Here is a 23,371-nt window from a genome sequence, read left to right on the forward strand (position 1 = left end):
GCTATACGGTACAGGGGTAATTTGGGAATTACATATTGTACTGCAGGGCTTACTCTAGGATTATAAATAGACCTGTTTGTAATCCTAGGTCTGTGAGAGAGCTGAATATTCTATTCTGTAACCCTTTTCTGAATAGTGAAAGGAATCGCCGCTCTGCTCCCGAGGATGTAGGCATCTTTGCCGAACCTCGTTAAATTTCTGTGTTCTTCTGGATTTGTGTCGATTACAATTTTTCTTCTCCCTAATTTTCTCAACAGTATCTATTGAGATACAATTAGTCACCCTAAGCTTTGTGTTAAAGCAAAAGATAGCCCCTATCAAAATGATAATATTAGCCATTGATGATTCTATTGAAGTTTTCTAAAACACATATAATTTTTTTTTAACAGAATATTCATGGGCATCCACATAACTATAATTAATCGGAAGGATATGTTCATTTTGAGAGTGCTCGTGCGCTCATGACAAATATAAGAGATATTTACAAATTGATTATCAATTAATATGTGAAAGATTTTCTTAAGTCTTTTTCATGAATTTCTGTGGGTGAAATTAGTCTGATCCTTTTTTATATTTATTGCAAACTTTTCTTACGAAGATGATATTACGAGTTCTTCATCACTTTTAGATACTGTTCTTGACAACTTGGCTGACAAAACTTCGCTCTCTTTTGATTTCCTAGCAAGTGGGGAGATTCTCGTTCAATTAATTTCTTTTACAAAAAGGTCGCAAAGCCGCAAGTAAGACAAATCGGGTCGCACCATCCTAGAGTACCGGCAAGTATTAATTAGTTAATAAGTTGAAATTTGCATTTTCTAAATTATCATTTCATTGAATATAATTTAATGGACGCTTAACTTTTATATTCAATAGAATACGTGATTAAATATTAATAAGGGATTTGACTTGAGATATTATAATCATTCATAACTTATTTTTTGGGTTCATTGATTAAAAGATAAATTTTAGCACAAACTAAGGATTTTTTTACTATTCTGAATATAGTTATAAAATAATGAAGTTATGATTATTTTTGATATGTCATACATAAAATTTTATTATTTGACATGAATTTTGAGGCGAATTTTGAAATAATTTTTTATGCAAGAAATGTTAAATTTCAATTTTGAAATCATCCACAATTTTGATTGCAACAAACTTACAATCAAATTGACCGACTTGATGTAACAAACTCTACGACACTAAAAATGATATAATCTGAGTTAAACAAGTCTGGTCAATTAGATGGTCAAATGAATTCCAAATATGAAGATCTTATAGTCAAATCGAGCATCTTAATGAGTGAAATCCAAAAAAATCCAAGACCACTCAATTCCAACATTATTAAGACAATCAAATATTCATAAAATATTATCTGATCGAGAATCTTTCTGGACATATAGATAGAGTGGTCTGGATTTCTTTCTTATTTGTAAGGGATACCACTCCAAGACACTATAAAAAGAGCCCTGCTCCCTTTGTAAAAGAGAGACAGAAGAGCTAGAGCTAGATTGAAAGAAAAAAAAGTCTAATTTCAGTCTTGTTATGAACAAAGTCAGACATATGCTTCCTGCTCCCGCAACCACCAACCACCATCAACCACCACTCACTAGTCTCTGTAGACCAATGTCATTCAACTCTTGCTCATTGCAACAAAACCTCTTAAGAAGTCATGACGCACGTTATGAAGTAACGAATCTCCATGCATATTAACAACCATCGCCGTAAAGTAATGAATCGCCCTATGAAGCAGTGCATTGTCTAGAAGAGGGTGTAAAAATCTACCCCCAATATGATGCAACAATGTGCCCTAAATACAATATAATGACATGCCCCACATACGATGCAACAATGCACCATGACGATTGTGTATTGGCGCACCCCAAAGACAGTGTAACAATGCATCCCGCATAAAGTGTAAGGCATACTCCCAATACATGATCATGAATAACAACATATCAAGGATTTGATGCTAAGTCCTTGAAATAATGCTCATAAGCATCATACTCAGAACAAGTTGACTTTCTACAGACTCATGAAGTCCTCTCCATGCAACTCTCCATTATAACCTATGAGACCAACTACATAATACGTGGTTTACAGGTCTTTTAACTCCAACTCTGACCTCTATAGCCTATAGACGGTATTACAGGTCCCAACTTTGGCTTATTTGGCTTACGGACGTTATTAGATCTTCCAACTCTAACCTCTAGGCTCACAAACGTTATTGTAGCTCACCACCACGACTTCTATGACTAACTACAATTTATGTGGCTCATAGCTCGCGCAATTGCCAACTCTGATCTATATGGCCTTCGATGTTATGACAACTCCCAACTCCGGCTTTTGTAGCCTACAGGCGCAACCACAACTCTTCATTCCAGCTTACATGACCAACTATGACCTATGTGGTTTACTGCTCATGCAACTCCCAACTCTGAGCTATATCGTCTGCATGCATGATTGTAGCTCACCAATACAACCTATGTGGTCCAGAGCTCGTGCAACTTTCAACTCTTGTTTTTATGGCGTACGAACATTATTACAGCTCACCACTATAGTCGATATGATCAACTACGACCTACGTGATCCACAGCTCATGAAGCTCCCAACTCTGATCATAGTGGCCTACAAAGGCTATTATTACATCTCTGCACTTTGACCAACATGATCGACTATGACCTACGCGATCCATAGCTCATATAGCTCTCAACTCAAGCATCTATGGCCTATGAATGTTCTGATTACTCACCAAAACGGCCTACGTGGTCCACACCTCACGAAGCTCCAAACTTTGACTTATATGGCCTACGGATGTTATTTTGGCTCACCATTATGATTTACATGTCCAACTACGACCTATTTAGTCTACAGCTAGTGCAACTCCTAACTCTGGTTTCTGTGGACTAAAAATGTTATTGCAGCTCACCACTATGACATATGTGACTAACTGTGACCCACGTGATCCACAGCTCATGCAGCTCGCAACTTCGACCACTATGGCCTATGAACATTATTGTGGTTTTTCCTTACGACCAATGTGACCAATTACAGCCTAAGTGTTTCATAGCTCATGCAGCTTCCAACTCTGGCCTCTATAACTTATTCTTATTATTGCAGCTCATCACTATGGCCTATATAATGATAGCCTATGTGACTCATAGCTCATGCAAATCCTAATTATAACCTCTATAGCCTACGGATGCTATTGAAGCTCACCACTAAAACATACGGATCACAACTTATGCAACTCCCAGTTCTGGTCTCTGTTGGTTGCGTACAATACTACAACTATAGCTCTTCTCTGTGATCTACATGACAAACTACAACATAGGTGGTCCACAACTCATGCAACTCCCAACTCTTTCTTTCGTGGTCTACGAACGTTATTGTAGCTCATTGTTATAGCCTATATAGTCCCAAACTCTTGCAGCTTCCAACTCCGAACTTTGTGGCCTACACATGGTATATAACTCTTCACTATGTCCTATGTGACAAACTACAACCTACATTATCCACAACTCATGTAGCTCCCAACTCTGGCCTCTATGCTATACGAATATCTTTGCGGCTCAACACTATGACTTACATGACGAACTACGACCTATGTGGCTTATGGCTCATGTAGCTCCCAAAAATGACTTTTATAGCCTCCAGACATTATTGTGGCTCGCCATTATGGTCTACGTAATGGGGCAGCTTTTGCGTTTCAGGATAAGTTGCTTATCCTGAAACGCGGCCCGCGGCCTGCGTTTAGTGTAAAAACCCAAACGCAGTTTCGGATAAGCTGGCGAAAAGCGCGAACCAAACGGTATGACGGCGTTTTGAAAACGCCGCCCGCACTTATAAGCTGCCCCAAACGGACCCTAAGTTCTATGTGGTTCAGAACTCATGTAGCTCTCAACTTTGATCTTTGTGACATACAAATGTTATTGTAACTCACCACTATGGCCTATGTGACCGACTAAAGTTTATGTGCAGCTCTCAACTTCACCTATTTCGCCTACAGACACTTCTATAGCTCTCTATTATGGTCTGCATCATCAACTACGATCTACATGGTCCACAACTCATGCAACTCTGAAGTTTTATCCCTATGACCTACAAATATTATTGTGGTTCACTATTATGACATACATGACTAACTATAGCCTATGTTATCCACAGTTAATGCATCTATCAATCCCGGCATCTATGCTTATGGACGTTATTATGGCTCCCCATTATGGCCTACGAGGTCCACAACTCTTGAAGCTGCCAAGTTCGGCCTCTTTGGCCTACAAATGTTATTGTTGCTCACTAATATGAGCTGCATGACCAACTACAACCTACTTGGTCCACTACTCATGCAGCTCTCAACTCTGATCTATGTGAACTATAGACATTATTGTAGCTCATCACTATAGCCTATGTTACCAACTATTACATGTGTGGTTCACATCTCATGCAACTCTCATTTGTAGCCTTTGAATGCTATTGTAGCTCACCACTACGAACTATAAGACCAACTATGGCCTACATGGCTCACAGCTCATGTAAATTCGGTTGTCCACATGACTGTTAATGGTTCCACTAACGAAGGTGAAGAACATAAGTGAATGAAGACCTATAGCACCATACCAATGTTTTGTAAGTAAAGAATTTGGAACCATTAACAGAAGTATATGAACAAACCTGCTAAATAGAAGTAGCCAAAACCACTAGGCCAATCTAAGAAACTTTACCAAAATCTTTTACAGATAGGCGTTAGAAGTTGTAAAGATTAATGATTTCATCAGAAACCTTATTCCTAAATTTCCACGTCCTACTTTTGACTTTAATAACATACTTTATGTTCTTTATAATGTTATCCATGTGGTCTTCAATGTTTTTACCCGAATTTCTTTCAATTCAAATGTTGTCAAAGGTAATATGGACAACCAGAAGAAGAATTTTGTTCTAATATTACATGTAATGCTATCAGAGTAAATTAAAATCTGAGAAACAATGCAACCATAATGAAAGAAATTACTTTGAGGAATGCAGTCATTCAAAGTTTTAATAGAAAATTGATAGTATAAAAATAGGTGAGAGTGATCCCTCTAGAGTCGAGGTTATCTAGTGTTTTCCAACCATAATTTTCCATATATAAAAGATGCATACTTTAGGGAATAACCTTGGACCAAATAAATTTATGCCAAGGTACTTTAGGCACACCTTCATTGAAAAAAAAGTGTGTGCTTTTATGAGAATATAGGTACATTTCATTCCAATAGCATTGTAGCAGAGATTCAGATGTTAGGGTATGATGAATTTTTTCAAAGCAATCAATTGAAGCATACACATAGAGTGGAAGACACCATCTCCCACTTTGAATTATTTAAGAGATTCTAACAATTTTAGAATATGAATACTTTGAAAAACCAACATCCGCTTATTATTCATATATAGAAGTACAAACAAGAAATGAATCACAAAAAAAGAAACGAATGCTATCACTTTTGATATGAAGAGAGATGCAACTTCTAAGCATAACTACAATTTTCAAGAGACATTTCCAAAAAAAAAATAATTATTCTTTGTGAAAAACCGAAGTACTCCACATTTCCCAAAACACCAATGTGAAAGGAAAGAATTTTTATTATAGAGTATCTCGATCAATTTTTCTTGCACATTAGATTTATATAGTTAATGATAGGAGTCCTAAACCCCTAAATAGGTTTTGTAGCATTGACACAACAACAGTGGACATGTGATTAGTTGAATTATGAAAATGTAGAAAGTTGTTCATGTAAAGTAAGGTGATGTGAATCATTGAAAAATAAATTAGGCGGTGAGCATCTAAGACTTAAAGACTATGTCGAATGAGACTTTGTTTCTCATAATGGACACCGAACTATTGTGTGTCGGAAGACTAGTAGAGTAATAACATAATATTTTAGAATTGGATGAAAATCCAACTTCCACACCCACATATAAATAGGAATAAATGGGGAAAACACTTTAAGTTTTTACGTGGAAAACCTTTGAATGCGAAAAAATCACCTGGTTTGCTTAATTGAAATAATCTACTATGCAAATGTAAGTATGTAGTCTCACTCTCCTCTTATTAGAGAAGATGTAATTATAATGTTGATGTACAATGATAGTACAATAAAAATAATTGTACTGAGCAGCAATTGTCGTAGTTGATTGCTACAAAGGCAGTAACTTACTATGAATTTTATAAATGGTTGGCCATGTAGGCATTAGATGGCTACTTTTGGAGCATTAGTTATCCACATAAGTCATAGTAGGGAGTTATACGAGCTATGAGTTACGCAGACTGTAGTTGGTCACATGGGTCGTGGTGATGAGCTGCGATAAGATCTGTAGGCCATAAATGTCAGACTTTGAAGCTACATGACTGTTGGGAAATTACATACAAGGTGCCCAAAATCATGTCATTAACAAATCAAGCACCCTCTTTCATCTATTTTTCAAATTATTACTCAAATATCAAAAATCATGATAAAACCCCAACCCATATTTTTCATTTTTATCATATTCGAATTGGTTTGATCGTGACACGACAAATGCATCGATTTGATAGTTAAAAAAATCACATAGCTACTTGATTTGTAAATAGCAATGTTTCTTGTGTTCTATATGTAATTATACATTTTTTTTGACATGACTTGGAGTTTCCTCATTGTTACAATTATTTATTGTTGGGGTCATGGATTTTTTTTTTTGTTATGTACATATTGGTTCTGCCTACTTTATTATTTGTTGACTGAAATCATGATTTTTTCTCTCTATAAATTCTTGCTCCCCACCCATTGTGCCTAATCAATTTGTGGAACTCTCCTCCATGAGAATCAATCAGAGGTTTTCATGGTGGATTTCTCAAGATTTATAGGGAGATTATTATTATTATTATCATTTTGCCGAGCTATGATGTTAGGTTGGCTGAGTTCTTGCGCTTCACTTTCATAGCATTACTAATCAGCACTCATTCTTCTCTTAGCCTGGATGGAGTCTAGGATTAATACTAGCCCGGGTTGCCTTTTTGAGCTTACCTTTTGCTGCTTTCTAACCCTTGTTTTCCTTTTGCGTTTGTTCCGCTTCAAAGTTCTTACATGTATTTTAAGGTCTTCATGTCCAAGTGGGTTTTGTAATGTGAAATTATTTTTTATTATCACCTTTATTTAAGATAATATTGTGCGTGGGCCTCAATTTTCCCACCAAAAAAAAAATCAAGATAACAAAGCTATTAAGTGGACATAATAGCTTGCATTAAATACGAGACCAATAAAGCCGGAGAGATGGATGGATTATTTACAAATAGGGTGACGTCTCGGTTTTTTTAATGCTAGCCACCAGTTAACTTGGACGCAAATTAATGCTCTGCCTGATCATATAATTCTATTTTTAATTTTAATTAATGCTCCACAGGCTTTCTCCATGTGCCAATGCTAAGAGAAAAGTCTCCTCAGATTTTTCTTCTTGCTGGGGAAGTTAATATTGAGGTAAGCTTGAGAAAGTAGAAGCACGGCACTTAGCCGGCTTATTAAAAAAGTGTTGTGCTTTGTGTTCTACTCATTAATATATTGAGTCAAAAGTTTTGTTCTTATTTAGTTCGTTTGTTTGGCGAGTCCAATAAGAGTTGATTGTGGACAACTAGTATTTTGATATCTCTGATCATGCAGCCGTGGGATGTGAAGATTATTAGAGATGAGTTTAAATCTTATTATATATATTAAACTATTCATTTAAATAGAATATTCTCTTAATTAATAATTTTAATTAACTATAAGTCCTTAAAACCTTATAGCCAATTAAATTATTTAAAAATAATACTCGTCAATTACACGCACGTGCGAGCACACAAATAAATCTTTATTCATATTCCACTAGTTTAGATATTTAGTACAAAAAAATTATTAGTGTTTGACTTAGTTGCTTAGCGAAGGAATTGAACAAGAGTTACTTAATGGACCGAACAATATTTTTTTGTGAATAATAAATCCTTTTGACAGCCATAGTAATTGATAACAGTAAGACTCATTCGGCAATACCATAACCAACATATTAAAAATGACTTGATGAAGGTTATTTATCCAGAGTGGAACCAGCCCTCTTTTTTGAAGGGGGGTTAAAGCAACGAAGGGAAAAACAATATTTCAAGAGAGCCAAAAAATTAAATTATCCTCTCACATAAGTAAAACATTATATTTTAAAGGGGAGCCCCAACTGGTTCCGCTCAGAAGGTACGAGTTCAGCTGTCCAAATAAAATACAACAAAATTTACACAACAATCCCACACAATTCCTATGTATTGATGATAAAAGTTATAAAGAATTTCACGAAAATTGTGGATTCTGTTCTAAATTCTAAAATTCAGGTAAATTTGAAACTATTTTTTTAAGCCCAGTAGATTGTTTGAGAGTATATATATATATATATATATATATATATATATATTAAATTTGGATAATTTAATTAGTTTTGAGTAGGGGTGTAAATGAGCCGAAAACGAGCTAGGCTAAGCTCGTGTTCGGCTCATTTATATTTCAAGCTCAAAAAGTGTGTTCGTATTCAGCTCGTTTGCTTAGCGAACCGAACACTAGCCGTTCACAAACAAAGAGTCGTTTTAACAACCCTAATCACATGGCTATAAAATGTGAATGATTGGGGCAAGATTTAAAACATCATTTGAATCTAATTTAATAATTTTTATTCTATTTTCTTCATTAATACTTTTAATTGATTATAAATCTTTGTAGCCTTGTAGTCAATTAATTTTTTTAAAAATACTACTTATAAAAACACGCCCAAACAAAAAAAAAAAATTTTTTTGGGGGGTTTTTTGTTTGCGGCCTCGTTAACTTAGCGAACGAGCCGAACACGAGATTCTTAACAAGCTGAACACGAGCTGTTCGCAAACAAAGAGCCCTTTTGACAGCCCTAGTTTTGAGTATGAGTGAAAATCAGCATTATTTGAAAGGATCTTTTGTAATAATTTAAATTTATTTTTATTATATTATTAATCAAAATTTTTATACGCATATTAAAATAAATCTTCATAAAAAAATGAAATTTAATATTTATTAAAAAAATATAACATTTAAATACTGTAGAAATTTTAATTAAAATTAAAATGTTTTTAAATGCAGGCTTATCAACTTTTTACTCACACGTAGGAAACAAATCTTAATATACAATGCATATTTATTTTAGTGGTGTACCTGAGCCACGCCAACTTCTGTGTGCGGGTTTGGGCTTGGCTCAATTAGCGGTGAAAGAGCTGAGCTCGATGAGCTAACAAATAAAGTGAGGAACTCATCTCCTTAGCACATGTTCTTGTTGTTTAAATAATATTAATATAAATTGTGCTCAAAATTATTGGATGTTAATGTTAAATTAGCATAAATATGAAACCATACACAACCTTTCGGCGATTGATTACTCAATTCTCTGTAACTCATAAATTTGTAAGGAAGGCAGAATATACTAGGGCGAGCTGAATGTTAAATTTTACCAATTTGGTAGTTAAGTAGCTTGCCCTGTATGATCTCGCAAGCGGGTGACCTACCTTAGGTTTCGTTTGAGAACCCATTGACTTCTGTTTGGTTACCCTGAAAAATTTTACGTCGGAGCATTTTCAGAACATCTCCGAACGTTTTATGACAAGAACAATAAATCTCAAAGCAAACTTTCGTCATTTCTTGATCTCCAACTTCTCAATTTTTGGGTTTTCAATTACAATAAATACCAATTAGTTTTCATCTATTTCCAACATAGTGTGCCTCAAGCATGTTTCATCATTTTAGTATAGCTAACTACAAGTCTATCCAATCTCCTCTAACTACAAATCAAGTTTCAATTATAATTAATGCAGTGAAATATGATCAAAATAAACTTTATTATCATCTTATTCTCTTCTCACAATACCACACTATTATGTGCTTCGACATATTGTTTTTTGTCCTCAAACTACATCAACATATGCAGAAACTTTTTCTTTGTCAATTATAAAGTTATCCACTGTATAAAATGTACTCTTCATTTTGCACCTTCACAATTGCAAGCTTTTTCTGATTAAGATGGTGATTCTATTGATTGAAAATCCTCTTATGGCTATTGTGCTTTCTTTGTAATACTCTTATTTCTTAATCTATCAAGAAATGAAGTATCATACCCTGTTCTTCTCTTAAAGTTGAGTATCATGTGCTTACAACTTCCGCTTTTGATATTGCATGGCTTCATTGCTTACTCGAGGAAATATGGGCTCTCTATGATGCACCTACTCCACTTTATTTTCAAAACTCATTAGTTCTAGCACATACTAATAATTCAATATTTCACACTTGCTCTAAACATATTGAAATTGATGTTCATTTTATTTGCAAGTGTATTCAATCCAAGGAACTTATTATTCATTACATTATTTATTCTCATCAGATAATTGACATATTTATCAAAAACATTGTTACTATCTCACTTTCATTTTTTTGTAGAGATATGTTGATAATCCTACTAGGATCATCTTTTTGAGAAGAGGTTAAAAAATTATACATTCTATTATAGTAGTTTCAAATATTCTAGATTTCTCAACTGATTATCTTCCACTACTGTTAGAAAAAAATTCATCTATTCATTCCCTCTCAATTGTCTTAATAATCTATAGTGTTACTTATTAATATTATTGATATTTTAATCATTGATCATGATGTGTCATCAATAAATTTTTATCATTTGACATAAATCTCAATAAATTTATAGCAAGAAAATTTCCAAATTCAAATTTAAGATCATCTAGGCCCACAATTTCATTGAGTTTATAATAAGGTTATTTGTCTCAATTAGACAAATTTGACGAAACCAAATTTGTTTTGATCTGAGTCCAATCAAGCCCGAATCAAGTCATTAAAGTACATAAAAAAGTTTTTGATCATTAATTAAAAAGTCAAATGTACTTCAAATTTGACAAATTTATAATCAAATTAAGTGTTAGGATGAGAAAAAATCAATTAGTCTAGGCTCCCTTAATTTTGAGGTTATTAATGTTCTCAAATTATTAAAAAAATCCCTATATGATCAAGAGGGATTAATGTGGGCTATCTGATCAGGTGGTTGAGAAAGTTGTTCTCCAAAATACCAAAATTTTCTTACCCTTGAGGCTATAAATAGACCCTTACCGTTCACTTGAAAATGGAGAGAAGAAGAGAAGGAATTCTAAAGTTTACTATTTATTGAAAACCTGACGATAACTTATGGCATCTAAAGTTGTCGACCACCGTCAATCAACACTCATCAAGCTGTCATCAACCATCGTTGCCTGCACTTGCTTACCATTGTTGGTAAGTTCTTCTTGCTAACTTCATATCCAAAATATTTCAAGTCAAATTAAAAATCAATTGATACGAATCTCGAGTCATTTTTTTAGCAAAAAAAATATAGTTTCAATTCAAATTAAAAATCATTCAAAACTCTGAATTCAACAAATTTATATTCAAACTGGCTGACTTGATGAAACAAACCCAATAATACAAATAATGATCCAATTTTTGTTGAACTACATTTGGGAGACTTTGAGTGGTTAACTAATGTGGGCTTACGATTACTTGATTCTATGATCATTAAGGCTATCATATCATCAAATAACCTCTTATGATCAAGAGGAATCAATGTGTCGGGTGGTTATGGGTGTTATTCGTCAAAGGATGAAAATGCCCGTCCCTGAGTGACAGATGATAGACCCCTTCTCTTTAGTTGAGGGGACTTAGTAGAAGGAGCTAAATTCTAGTAATGTTATAAACTCAAGGACTGATAATAACTTTCAGCCTTAATAGATGTTAGCCATTGGCCGCCGATCATTATCGAACAACCTCGGTCGTGCCCTATTCATCCTCGTTGATGGACTTTGTTGTGTAACAAAGCACACCGATGAGTTATGAAGTATTATGTGAGTAACGAAGTGCACAATTAAATTAGTAAATATTTTATTGAGTAATGAATTACTCTGTTGAGTAACGAATTATCTTATTGAGTAATGAATGGCTCTGTTGAGTAATGAAGTACTTCGTTGAATAACAAATAACATTGTTGAGTAATGAAGTGTCTCAAATACTACGCAATGACAAAACTCTAACACGGTGTATTAAAGACTCAACAAAAACTCTCATTCATAAATGCTCTCGAGTGTTGTAGTCAGAATACAACAAATTTTCATGTACATTGTGTACAACAAATATTATACTTAGTGTAACATTATAACTCTTTCTCAGTTATGGAATAACGGTGTATCTTTACACTTGAAAACTTATGTTGGATCTATTTGAATAGGCTAGGCCCCGTTATACTTGCTAATTCTTAGTGTATGTGTCAAATTGTACAATGTTGAGACATTAGATTACTATTCTACTGTTACGAATTTTCTGTCACACAACAATACTAAAAATATAGATTAGCATTAATTTAAGTAAAATTTGGCATTCAAAATCATTAAAAGTCTTATTCAATATAGCTAATCCTAATTAGAGAAAGAAAAAGAGAAAATGAATTGAAACTCGTGTTCTGAAAAGAAAAAAATTACAAAAAGCGAGCTTAAGTTAGAAAAAAGCATTAAAATAAGTCTGCATATAAAAATTGATGTGTTTAATCTTCTTAAATTTAAACTGTTCAAACTCTCATTAATGTTTTGAGTATTGTATTTAATATGAGAAAATATAAATTATCTTATATGAATGATAAACTATAATTTTTTTGTTGCTCATTAATTAAATAAATTTTAGTCAATTTGTATTTCAAGGAATGGAAAAAAATATTTAATTTAAGTAATTTTTTTTTTTTTATTAGTCAATATGGACTCTTAAACTTAGAATGTTTATATCTGATTTAATTTCTATACTACTTAGGTGATTTATTTGAGAATATTCTTTATCGTAATTTGGTATTCAATTCTCTAGGCTATAATACTTAGACAAATAGCATATTTGGGGATAAGTAACATATGAGTTTGAAGGATCTATTGAGTGAAAAGAATTTTTAAAAATGACAAAAAATAAGTACATTTATTTAATATTTTTCAACAATTTCTGCATAATTGTGTTTATTATGTGTAGATTTATCCTTAAGAATCAAATCATGAGAAATTTAACGAAGGTTATCAAATTCTTCGATTATTTTTTTTCTTGATAACACAATGCATAGACGTCGATTTATCAGCACTAATTCTAGCACCTTAGCACTAAGAATCAATTTAGGATTCTAATGCCTACTCCAACGCTATATATCACATTCAGTAGTAGAACCACTAGCAAAGATGCTATGTATTTCTCATCTCATACATTGATCGTTCATCTGAGTATTATATTTTCAACTTGAGAATTGCACTATTAACACTGAAAAAAAGAAAATAAAAATAACATGTATAAAAGCTCCCTGACCAAGTCAAAGCAGGAGCCAAAGTTAAAAATGCGTCCTCATTAGAATATTGTAAGAGCAGGTGGTAGCAACCACTCCAATAATTTGTCAGGACAATTCGTCAAGCTCTTCCAATTGATTTCAACTGCTTAGTCAAGTAATAAAACAAAAATAAGTTCACTTAGCTTATTAGGTTAAAGAATTCACCCAATCAATTCTGAAAATTAATTGGGCGAGCTAACTCAGTAAGCCGAGGCAATTTCATGAAATCGTCACATAGCCGCACAACAGCAACCTTGCCGCATTACTACTATTATTTTGATGCACTGTTTTTTCTTTTATGTAACTATATGTATACTTGTTCCTTTGGCCAAACAGATGTAAAAGAACTTCTTACATTATTTCATCTCCATACTTTAAAGAGAGTTTTACGCTCTCTTTTTAAATTTATTGCATTCTCATCTTTCTCTTTTGACAAGCTCTTTTAGTGTGAGAAAAGTAATACATCTGGCTTAACTGGACGTGAATCGCACCAAGTCGTGTGAACCTCGCCCTCGTCCAAACGTTCGGAAGATGGACCTAATATTATTTCTTTAGTTTGTTGTTGTCGTTGATGTTGTAGTTTGAGACATCTAACAATTCAAAGTACAAAATAATAAATTAAAAACTGCACCAAAAAATATAAAATTTAAGGGGGAAAAAAAAAGCTAGTTCAAGAAATCTACCTTGCATATTCAAAGGTTTAACTATATTATTACAATCATTACTTCAGAACTGCTATGTATGCCATTGCATAAGCCTATGATAAATACAATGGCAGAAATTATCTCTTTTAATTAATTTCTTCTAAGAATGTCATTCACAACCTTGTGCAAGTTGAGCACTGAGCTGCCATTGGGACCAATGGCCTTGGCTGCGCTTTCCTTCCATTCCACGGCTTTCTCCCTCATCTTCTTTCCCTTTTCTCCAACCATCATCTCCTTTATCACTTCCTCCAACTGATTTCTTTTCACGTTGTTGTCAATCTCCATCCCCACCCCCCAATCGGTGCATGCATACTTGCAATTCGTCTGTTGCTCTGCGAAGAAAGGCCAACAAACCATCGGAACACCGCCACATAAACTCTCTAGTGTCGAGTTCCAACCGGAGTGGGTCAGGAAAACACCAACCGCCGGATGTGTAAGCACCTCTTCCTGCACGCACCAGCTTGCCATCAGCCCTCTCTCTTTAGTCTCCTCCATGAACTCTGGCGGCAACACAGCGGATTCTCCTTTCACGAGGTCAGGTCGGATAACCCAAAGAAAATTGTAGTGGCTATTCGCCAGTCCCCACGCGAACTCGATTAGTTGCTCATTTGTCATCACAGTTATGCTTCCGAAGTTAACGTATACAACAGACTCAGGCGGCTTACTGTCAAGCCAAGCAAGGCACGTATTGTCCTCCTTCCATAGGCTGGCAGTGATGGCAGTGACAGGGCTTTCGTTTGGAACAACACGGCGAGTGAGGACAGAGAGCGGACCGACGGTGTAGATGGGAGGGAGGATCTTTTGCAGAGAGTCCAGTGTAGAGGCATCAAGGTCGTCGAAGGTGTTGATCATGATGGCATCAGCCATGGAGGCTCGACCAGTTTCGCGTATAAAATAGTTGAGCATGATGTCTTCGGAATCAGTTGTGCGGATGAAGGAGGGAAAATCTTTGAGAGACATGCCATCAGTAAGCCCTGGAATCCAATCCACTCTGGTGTCTAGAAAGTTGTTCATGTCCTCTGCACCTATATTGAAGCCATATTTCTCATAAATATAAAGAGTCCAATCATCAAGCACATAAAAAAGGGCCTTCACATACCTACCACCCAATTCCTATGTTTTAATAAATCAATCTCTCAACTTTTAATTTTTATTTACTAATAAATCACCTCTCTGTAAATAGAAAAATTATTATGAGTGGCAGATTGTAAGTCCCAATAAAGATCAATATACGCATGATGACCATCCAAACTACTCTTTGGGAGTGCCATCACTGCCGGTAATAATTTCTAACAAAAAGGAAATAATTAAATTTGGTTGATTAGTATATTAATATACAAGTTTAGATGATCTAGTACGCAAATTCCCCTGAAAAGTTAGACTCAGAATTTCATTATTATTATTATTATTATTTTGGTTACTTTTGAGCGGAATGATGCCACGATCGACCAGGTGCTGATAGTGGAGGTAGGCGGCCGCAGGCGCTGGCGGTCCAGAGGAGGACCTCTGGGATGCCGAAAACTCGAGCGGCATCCAGGGTGAAGGTCATCAAACCGTCAGAGACGATGCACGAGACGGGAGGGGAACCTTCATTGAGCTTGGTGATGAGACTGCAGAAGGGGGCGAGGAAGTTTTTTGTTGTGGATTCACAGAGGGCGGGGACGTCTTGCGTGGCGTCTTCTTCAGAAAAAGGAAGGCCGTCGGGGATGGCCTCGAAGCGGAAGTCGGCGAGGCCCTTGACGGAGTCTGAGCCTTGTGAACGAAGTAGGCGGTTATAGTTGAATTCAGTTTGAACGAAGGTGATGTGGAAGCCAAGGCTGTGGAGCAGCTTGGCTAGCTTAAGCAAGGGATTTATGTGCCCTTGGGCAGGATAAGGGATGAACACAGCATGGTGCTTCTCTGCTGCAAGCGAACCCATCAGTTGCTCTCTCTCTCTCTCTCTCTCTCTGTCTCTCTCTCTCTCTCACTCACACACTCACTCACAATGAGTCCGGCCATGGGAGAACCAGCAGGGTAGATTTATGCACCTGTGGTGATGACTTGGCCAGCAAAATATCTCGCTCGAATTTAAACGTCATTTGAGAGGCTGAAAATTTTGATAAATAAATAAAATGTAAGATTTTTAAAAATTAGTTATTTTATTTGATTGAAATACACTGAAGAAAGATATAAACAATGAAAATATACGTAACAGAATTCTTAAGTATTAGATATCTCACACTTAAATTTCTATATTTATAAATTGTTGTGTGCGTAAATTCATGGGGGTAGAATGGTATAATAATGTATTAAAATTATATGAAGATCTTATACACACACAAAAAATGACTAAAAAAACATCAAAAGTTTTTATGTGGAAAGTTCGAATGAGCAAAAATCACAGAGCATGGCCCAATTGAAATGATTTCACTGTGTCAATGTAGATTACAAAACTTTATCAACCTTTGAATAACGAGGATCAATATTACACAGGTGGGATGCAACTTTCGTTAGAGAAGTGACACAAAATATTGAAGAACTGGAGGTGACCTAGCTGTTGTTAAGAAAACCCAATAGTAGAAGTTCAATGCTATAAAGTTTGATGTCAGCGTTGTTGGCGGTGGCAAAGACGGACATATTCGATTAGCAGGAGTTTGGTGGTGGGGATGGTGGTAGTTTGGTGCGACGACAGTGATCTGGCGACGACAATAGTGATCTGACATCAATATCTATGGAGGTCGGGCAACGCCATTGTCCGACAGTGATGATGATTAGACGGTGTTGGTCCTGTGGTGGTGTTAATGGTCAAGAGTGTGGTGGTGTCAATGGTCAAGAGATGACATCGGTCACCAAGCAAGGCTGGTTATATAGTTATTGTGGCTTGGTGGTGGTAGTCAGGCAACAATGGTCGGGCACTGATGCCATCCAATTAGTCATGTTTGGGAAGCTGTCTTTCGACGGCTGCGACGATCAAATTGTGATGACTTGACAATGGTGGTCCGGCGTTGGTGGCGGCTCAATAATGATGGCCGAGTAGCGATGGTCTGGCGGCAGTGGTAGTCATACGGCGGTGATCAGGTAGAAGTTACGGTGGTTCGGTGGTCTCAACGACTAGTTGAAGGTGATCTGGCAGTGGTGTAGTTTAAGAGCCCTCAAGAGCTTGATGTTGCTTCATCCTTTCGTTCTAGGTCCAGGTTTCATGATTTCTTTCATGAAGAGAGTGTGGGTCTATTTATTGATTTTGTGAACGACATATTCTATAAATATCACATGAATTCGGACAACTCCATTAGACTACTAGTGCAATCCTTTTGGTTTAATGGTATTTTATGGAAATTTGAGTTTCTTAATAATGTCATAATCGAATGATCTTGTGCTCGTTGGATTCGACACGATGGGGCGCTCGATTCGACTATAAGTGTGTCCGATTTGAAATCTTTTTAACCATATAATTGCCCATTAATTGTGCTTAAATGACTTAATATAAGCTTGATCAGACTCGAATGGAATAAATTTTGACTTCATTGGGCTCACCTTGTCGAGACAGTTAGTTTGATTAGAAGCTTGATATAATTGATACCCTAGATAATCTTGAATTTTAATATGACATGTTTATTATTTGAAATGCTCAGAGATTGATGCATGACTGAAATATTTTTTTTTTATGACACTACATGTATATAATACTTTGGTTTTCAAACTTATTCATGAAAATGTATTTGATTTTTGGAAAATGATAATTGTGCAATTTTTATGTGATATTGAAATTTTAAATTTTATGTGTGACAAATGCATAAAAATTTTGTGCAAGTAAATGCCTCTAAATATTAGTTATTCTGATTAAATGAAATACATCCGTATGATAGAACTTTGAAATATCTAGATTTTATTTTTAAAAGATGGATTATATACGTGGCATTTAAAATGTTAAATTCTACAAGTTTATCACTTAAATTTCACTATTTATCATCATTTTCAGGTGCCACCTCCCTAGCTTGCTAGTCATATCATCCTGTCACCCACTGATTTAATTCGTTGTTGGCCACCTATTATAAACTTTTTTTATTTCTATTATTTTATCTTAACTCAAAAATAAAAGTAAACTATTTTATTTATTATTGTTGACATTTCCTGATGTTTTGATAGGTCAGCATCATAGGTATAGGCTAACGTCAGATGTTGTCTATACATTAATGCCACCCGGTACCTGGGCAATGGAGCTGAATCGCACTGTTATGTGGCATCTAATATTAGATTGATGAAAGTCCTAGGTGGTCATAATAGTTTCCTTGAATTACTATCTTTGTAAGGATAGGTTTATCTTATTTTATTGGGGAAGATGAATATAACATGACTCAATCGTTTTAGTAAGTAGGATCGATTTAATCATGTTGGCAGGTGGGCTCAATTTAATTACTTCGATAGGTGGGTCAATTTATTCATTTTGGCAGGTGGGCTTGATTTAATCATTTCGACAGGTGGACATGATTCTACGTGATAAAAATTAGTTAAAGTTTTTTGTATATCAGTATATGTGTCTAGATTTAGTTTTCTGATTCTCTTATCTAGTCGATCATATTTTTTTGAGAAGAATGATAGAATGAAACTGGTTTTATTCCTTCCATATCTTCGAGGTGGGGAAGAAACTAATCTAGAGAATGAGTTCCTTTATTCTTGGGGGCTCATCGGCTTATTCTACGAGAAAATGGATTTCATTAACTTTTAATAGTGTTCTAGGACCGACCTTAGCCTGAGAGCATCTTGTACTTTTTTTTTACATGGAGTGATCCATAGTATTGAGCTAGAAATCATAGAATATGCTCTTTCCTCATATGCATTAGCTCTTCTGCAGAAAAGGGTCTATTCTGATTTACCCATCCCACCTGTTGAAGTCTATTGAGGAACTTGTTTTTATTTGCTTGGATGTCTTTGCTTCAATGGAATGAGTTTCTACAAGCTCTGTATCAAGACATTTTTCCCATCTTAACCTTTTTTTTGCATAGTTTCAATAAACAAGTATAAAATTTAAGTTAGAAGTATTAAAGGACATTGATTATGATATTTATTCAAACTTAAATTATCGGACTCCCTTCGGGTTTTATGTATGGTTATTCAAGAGCGAAGTTAGAGCTTTGTGCATTACTTTGATTGTTTTTTGCCTTTTGAAAAGGGAGTGAAATCCTTAAGATTAAGTCTGTGCTTGACCATGTGGCGGAGATTCTATATCGAAAGGAGCAGGAGATGAATGTAACATTGGAAGACGAAGCTTGAATATTTTTAGAAGATAAGTCTCGAAAAAAAATTTCAGAGTATTAGAAGAGAAAGAGATTATCGATAGAGGGCCTCTAAGTTTGAACGATCCAGTGGGAATTCATCCTTATAGCATGTCAACAGAGTTAGAGCAATGACTTACCCCTACGACTGCTAATCCAAACTTACCGACTGAGGAATTTATTTTTGATGCATATTTCACTTCCTTGCTTTTTAAATTTATGGATTTTTTCTATTGATTAGATATCGATCATATAGGTGAATTTGAAATCCAGACTTTTTTGCCAAGATGAGACTCTTGGAGATCTGGTGCAGGTGGAGGGTTTGCCCCCTAGAGATCAAGCTGTCGATAATATGAATTTAGACTGGAGCGATGCCGCTCCATTTGTTAGAGGTAATGTAATGTCGCTATATCCATTTGGAGTTTTTTTCCTTAATGAATATGAAAATTTATTGCTTTTAGAGGTGTTGACAGAGCAAGAAAGAAGGGAGCTTGAAAAAAAAATAAAATAGAAGTCAATGATCCTTAAAAAGGCTAGTCGTAGGAGTTTGGGATTGCTATAAGCAGGCTTTCACTATGAGATGAGAAAATTCTAACAACCTTTCATTAATGAACCTGAGCCCTATTTATAGGCTTGGGTTGGGCTAGGTGAGCTTGGGAGGAGTTGGAGGCATCAATGACTCGTCTCTTGATGATGAGACATGGTCAATGTATGAAGCCAATAGAGAATTGTCACATGTTTTGTCAACTTTCGTGTGATGTCCATGGCACACCACGAATTGTTTGAGTGAATACAATCTGAGCTTTTAATGCAGTTAAAATAATTGAGGTGCTTATGTAGGTAAATCAATGGGAGCTAGCCACTTGGCTTGTTAGTTTCAAAAATCATTGGTCAAGAAGTTGATCCTTGGGTTGGCTTGGAATTGGTGACAACTTGGCTTGACATTGGCTTCAATTTGGATTGACATTGCATTGGGTTTGGGCTTAGAAAAGATGGCGTGATCTTAGGCCAAGGTGGTTTGAGCAATTGGGTTAAAAGGTAGCTTGGGATGGCTTGGGATATGCAATTGTTTGGCTTCTTTGGTGTGGTCATTTGACTAATGAGAATGCTTGGTTTTGGTGATAATGGTGTGGGAAGGTTCTGTGGATTGAGGGATTTGTGAGTGAGTGGAAATTTCGGTGGAATTTAATTTTATTTTGAAAATGAGAGAGTTTGAACATAATTTAGTGGTTTGTGTAGTGATTTAGGGTGATAGTAGGTGAGTGTAGTGATGGGTTTAGTGGTCGTTTGAGCAGCGTCGGTTTTGTGGTCATTAAGTGGCGAACACTACCGTTCAATATTTGCATCGGATTTTGCATCTAATTTGCATACGAAAATAAAGAAAGTGTGTATAGAATTGCAATGGAATTAGCGTTTTATTCTTGTCAAAATAAGCAACACAAATACTTTATTTTTCTATCGTCGAACTAGTCTGATGCAAATTCAACAAAAAATTGATGCAAATAACATTTAATACTCAACAGGCGTGCCTACATTTCATTTCTTCTTTTCACGCTCTCTCGTCTTCCCTTGCCCAAAATCCTTGCTCTTCCCTGTCCCTCTCCCTCACAGTTTCGCTCAAAACCATCATCTTCTCGAGCGAGCCATCACGATACAGTCACCATTACAATTAGTTGGGAAGGTATCGAGAGTTACATCTCACAGAGACTACTGAAACTCCTGTATTTCTTATCCTTCTGCTCCGCTCCAATCAGAAAATATTGAGGAAAGTAATTCTATTTGCGCCGATCTTTTCATTTTAATTTTTTAAAAGTGATTGGGTCTTTTGGCATAGGTAATGTCGTGTGTCTGTACAAATTGAAGTTTAGGTGTTAGGTTTGTACATACATAGGAATTTAGTGATACGTATATAAGATTTGACATAGGTTATGTGGTATGTATGTATAAATTGAAGTATTGGTGTTAGGCATGAATATACATAAAAGTTTAGTGGCATGCATGTAAATATTGTAGTGTCGGAGTTAGGTTTGTACATACATAAGATTTGAGTTATATATATGAGTTATATGCATAGTTAATGTGGTATGTAGCTATAAATTGAAGTTTTAGTGTTAGCTAGGTATGTATATGCATAATAGCTCAATAGTATGCATGTAAATATTGAAGTATAGGTGTTAGATTTGTATATACATAAGAATTGAGTAATATGTATGAATTAAATGCATAAATAATGTGGTATGTTCATGTATAAATTGAAGTTTATGGGTTAGGTATGTATTTACTTATTAGTGGAATTCAAGTTGATTGGTTGAAGAGAAGCAATATATGCATTGGGTCTTGTTCAAATTGATGGTGATATAGAAGGAACCTTTTTCATCGCCATGGTAAAGAAAATTCGTTAAGAATAATCTCCTTAAATTTGCATATTCTAATGCTTCTTGCAATAGATCAACCATTATCGCTATGGAATTCTAAGCAATAACAAATACGAAGTGGATATCTTTCAACCAATGGACTAGGGACACTTAGCTATAGAAGGATCAACAACGATGACAATGATTCCCCAATTGACCCTTATAGTCGACTCATTTGACACTATACAAAAATATTGAACTTTTTTTAATAGTCATGGACTGGTGATACTTAACAAATGTAAAAAGTGAACTTTTTGTTTTGCTTTTGCTATATACGTCATACTTGTTCTGTTTTTTATTTTTGCTTTAGACATAATTATGATATATTTCCTGTATAGATTTTGCACATTCCTCTTTTTGCTTGTGCAGACCATTCTTGATTATTTTGGTTGTTAGTCTTGCTACAGATGACCACATGTGGTGCTGATGATCACCTATCTTAGCGATCGGATGTTCTTCACACTATAATAAATACTTACAAGAACATGAAGAAGTGCATATCTTCTTCTACACATGTTGTTGCTTTCCCTCCTGTTGTTCCTGCCACATCTGGGCTTTCTCCTGCACATATTTGACTACCCTCCCGACAGGTGAATGTAAGTAAAAAATTGATTTATCCATTTTTATTTTGACTCTTAATGTTTATTATGTAGGAGTACAAGCAGCTCCAGGAGAGGTAGTTGACCTCCCATGTATTGGTAGTCAGTCTACTACTATACAGTTTTAGTTTGAGATATGAACGCAGGGAGCAGGGAAGAAGAAGGTCATCATCTCTTGTGCTTCTGTGGGTGACACAAGCTCGTCACACCCAATACTGTGGAGCTTGCTAGGCAGGTCGCTGCTGTTAATAAAATGTTTGACATATGTGTGAAGGACGATAGCGAATTGAGTGGATTATAACACACCTGACGAAGATTATCGAAGGTCTCCAAAAAAAAAACTAACGGTGACTGTTGTAGTCGAGGAGGAGGATGAGGAGGGGGATTAGAAAGATTTTTTATGTATTTTTAATTTAGAAATGTTTGAACTTATATTGAGGGTGTAGATGTAAACTTCTGATAAATCAGATTTGTGACAATATCTCTTTTTTCATTAATGAGATTTTTTCAGAACAATGAGTTGTGATATGGTTGTATAGAATGTTATTGTGATGTGAATTGAATGTTGTGTGCGAGTTGTAAAAATGTAATTGATATTTTGAAATTTTTTTTCTATTTTTGAGTTTTGCTTCCGTTTTGTGGCAAAAATTCGATGTGTCGTTCATCGATATTATCCGCCATAAATTTGACAGCAATCTGTCGATATTCTTTATCATATGATGTTTCTAGACACAAAATTCGACTCACGTGTAGTTACATGATGCGACGATCCAAAAAATGACGCTAATTATTTATGTCGGAATATTTCAATGCAAACTTGACGGAATTAATATTATCGGCCCCCAAATTACATGCAGTAAAAATCAAATATAAATCTGACGTAAATCCGACGATAATCCTCAATTATCTTGTAATTTACGTTTAACTTGAGTTCAATTTCACCAACGCAAATTTGCTAAATTCCTATATTG

General features: G+C 35.3%; 1 pseudogene; it reads right to left on the reverse strand.

Moving 5' to 3' along the window:
- Nucleotides 1-14,088: 14,088 nt before the first annotated feature.
- On the reverse strand, nt 14,089-16,114 carry LOC110025994 (annotated as a pseudogene).
- Nucleotides 16,115-23,371: the final 7,257 nt, after the last annotated feature.

This window comes from Phalaenopsis equestris, unplaced genomic scaffold, assembly GCF_001263595.1.
Source record: "Phalaenopsis equestris unplaced genomic scaffold, ASM126359v1 Scaffold000347, whole genome shotgun sequence".
NCBI classification, from domain to species: domain Eukaryota; kingdom Viridiplantae; phylum Streptophyta; class Magnoliopsida; order Asparagales; family Orchidaceae; genus Phalaenopsis; species Phalaenopsis equestris.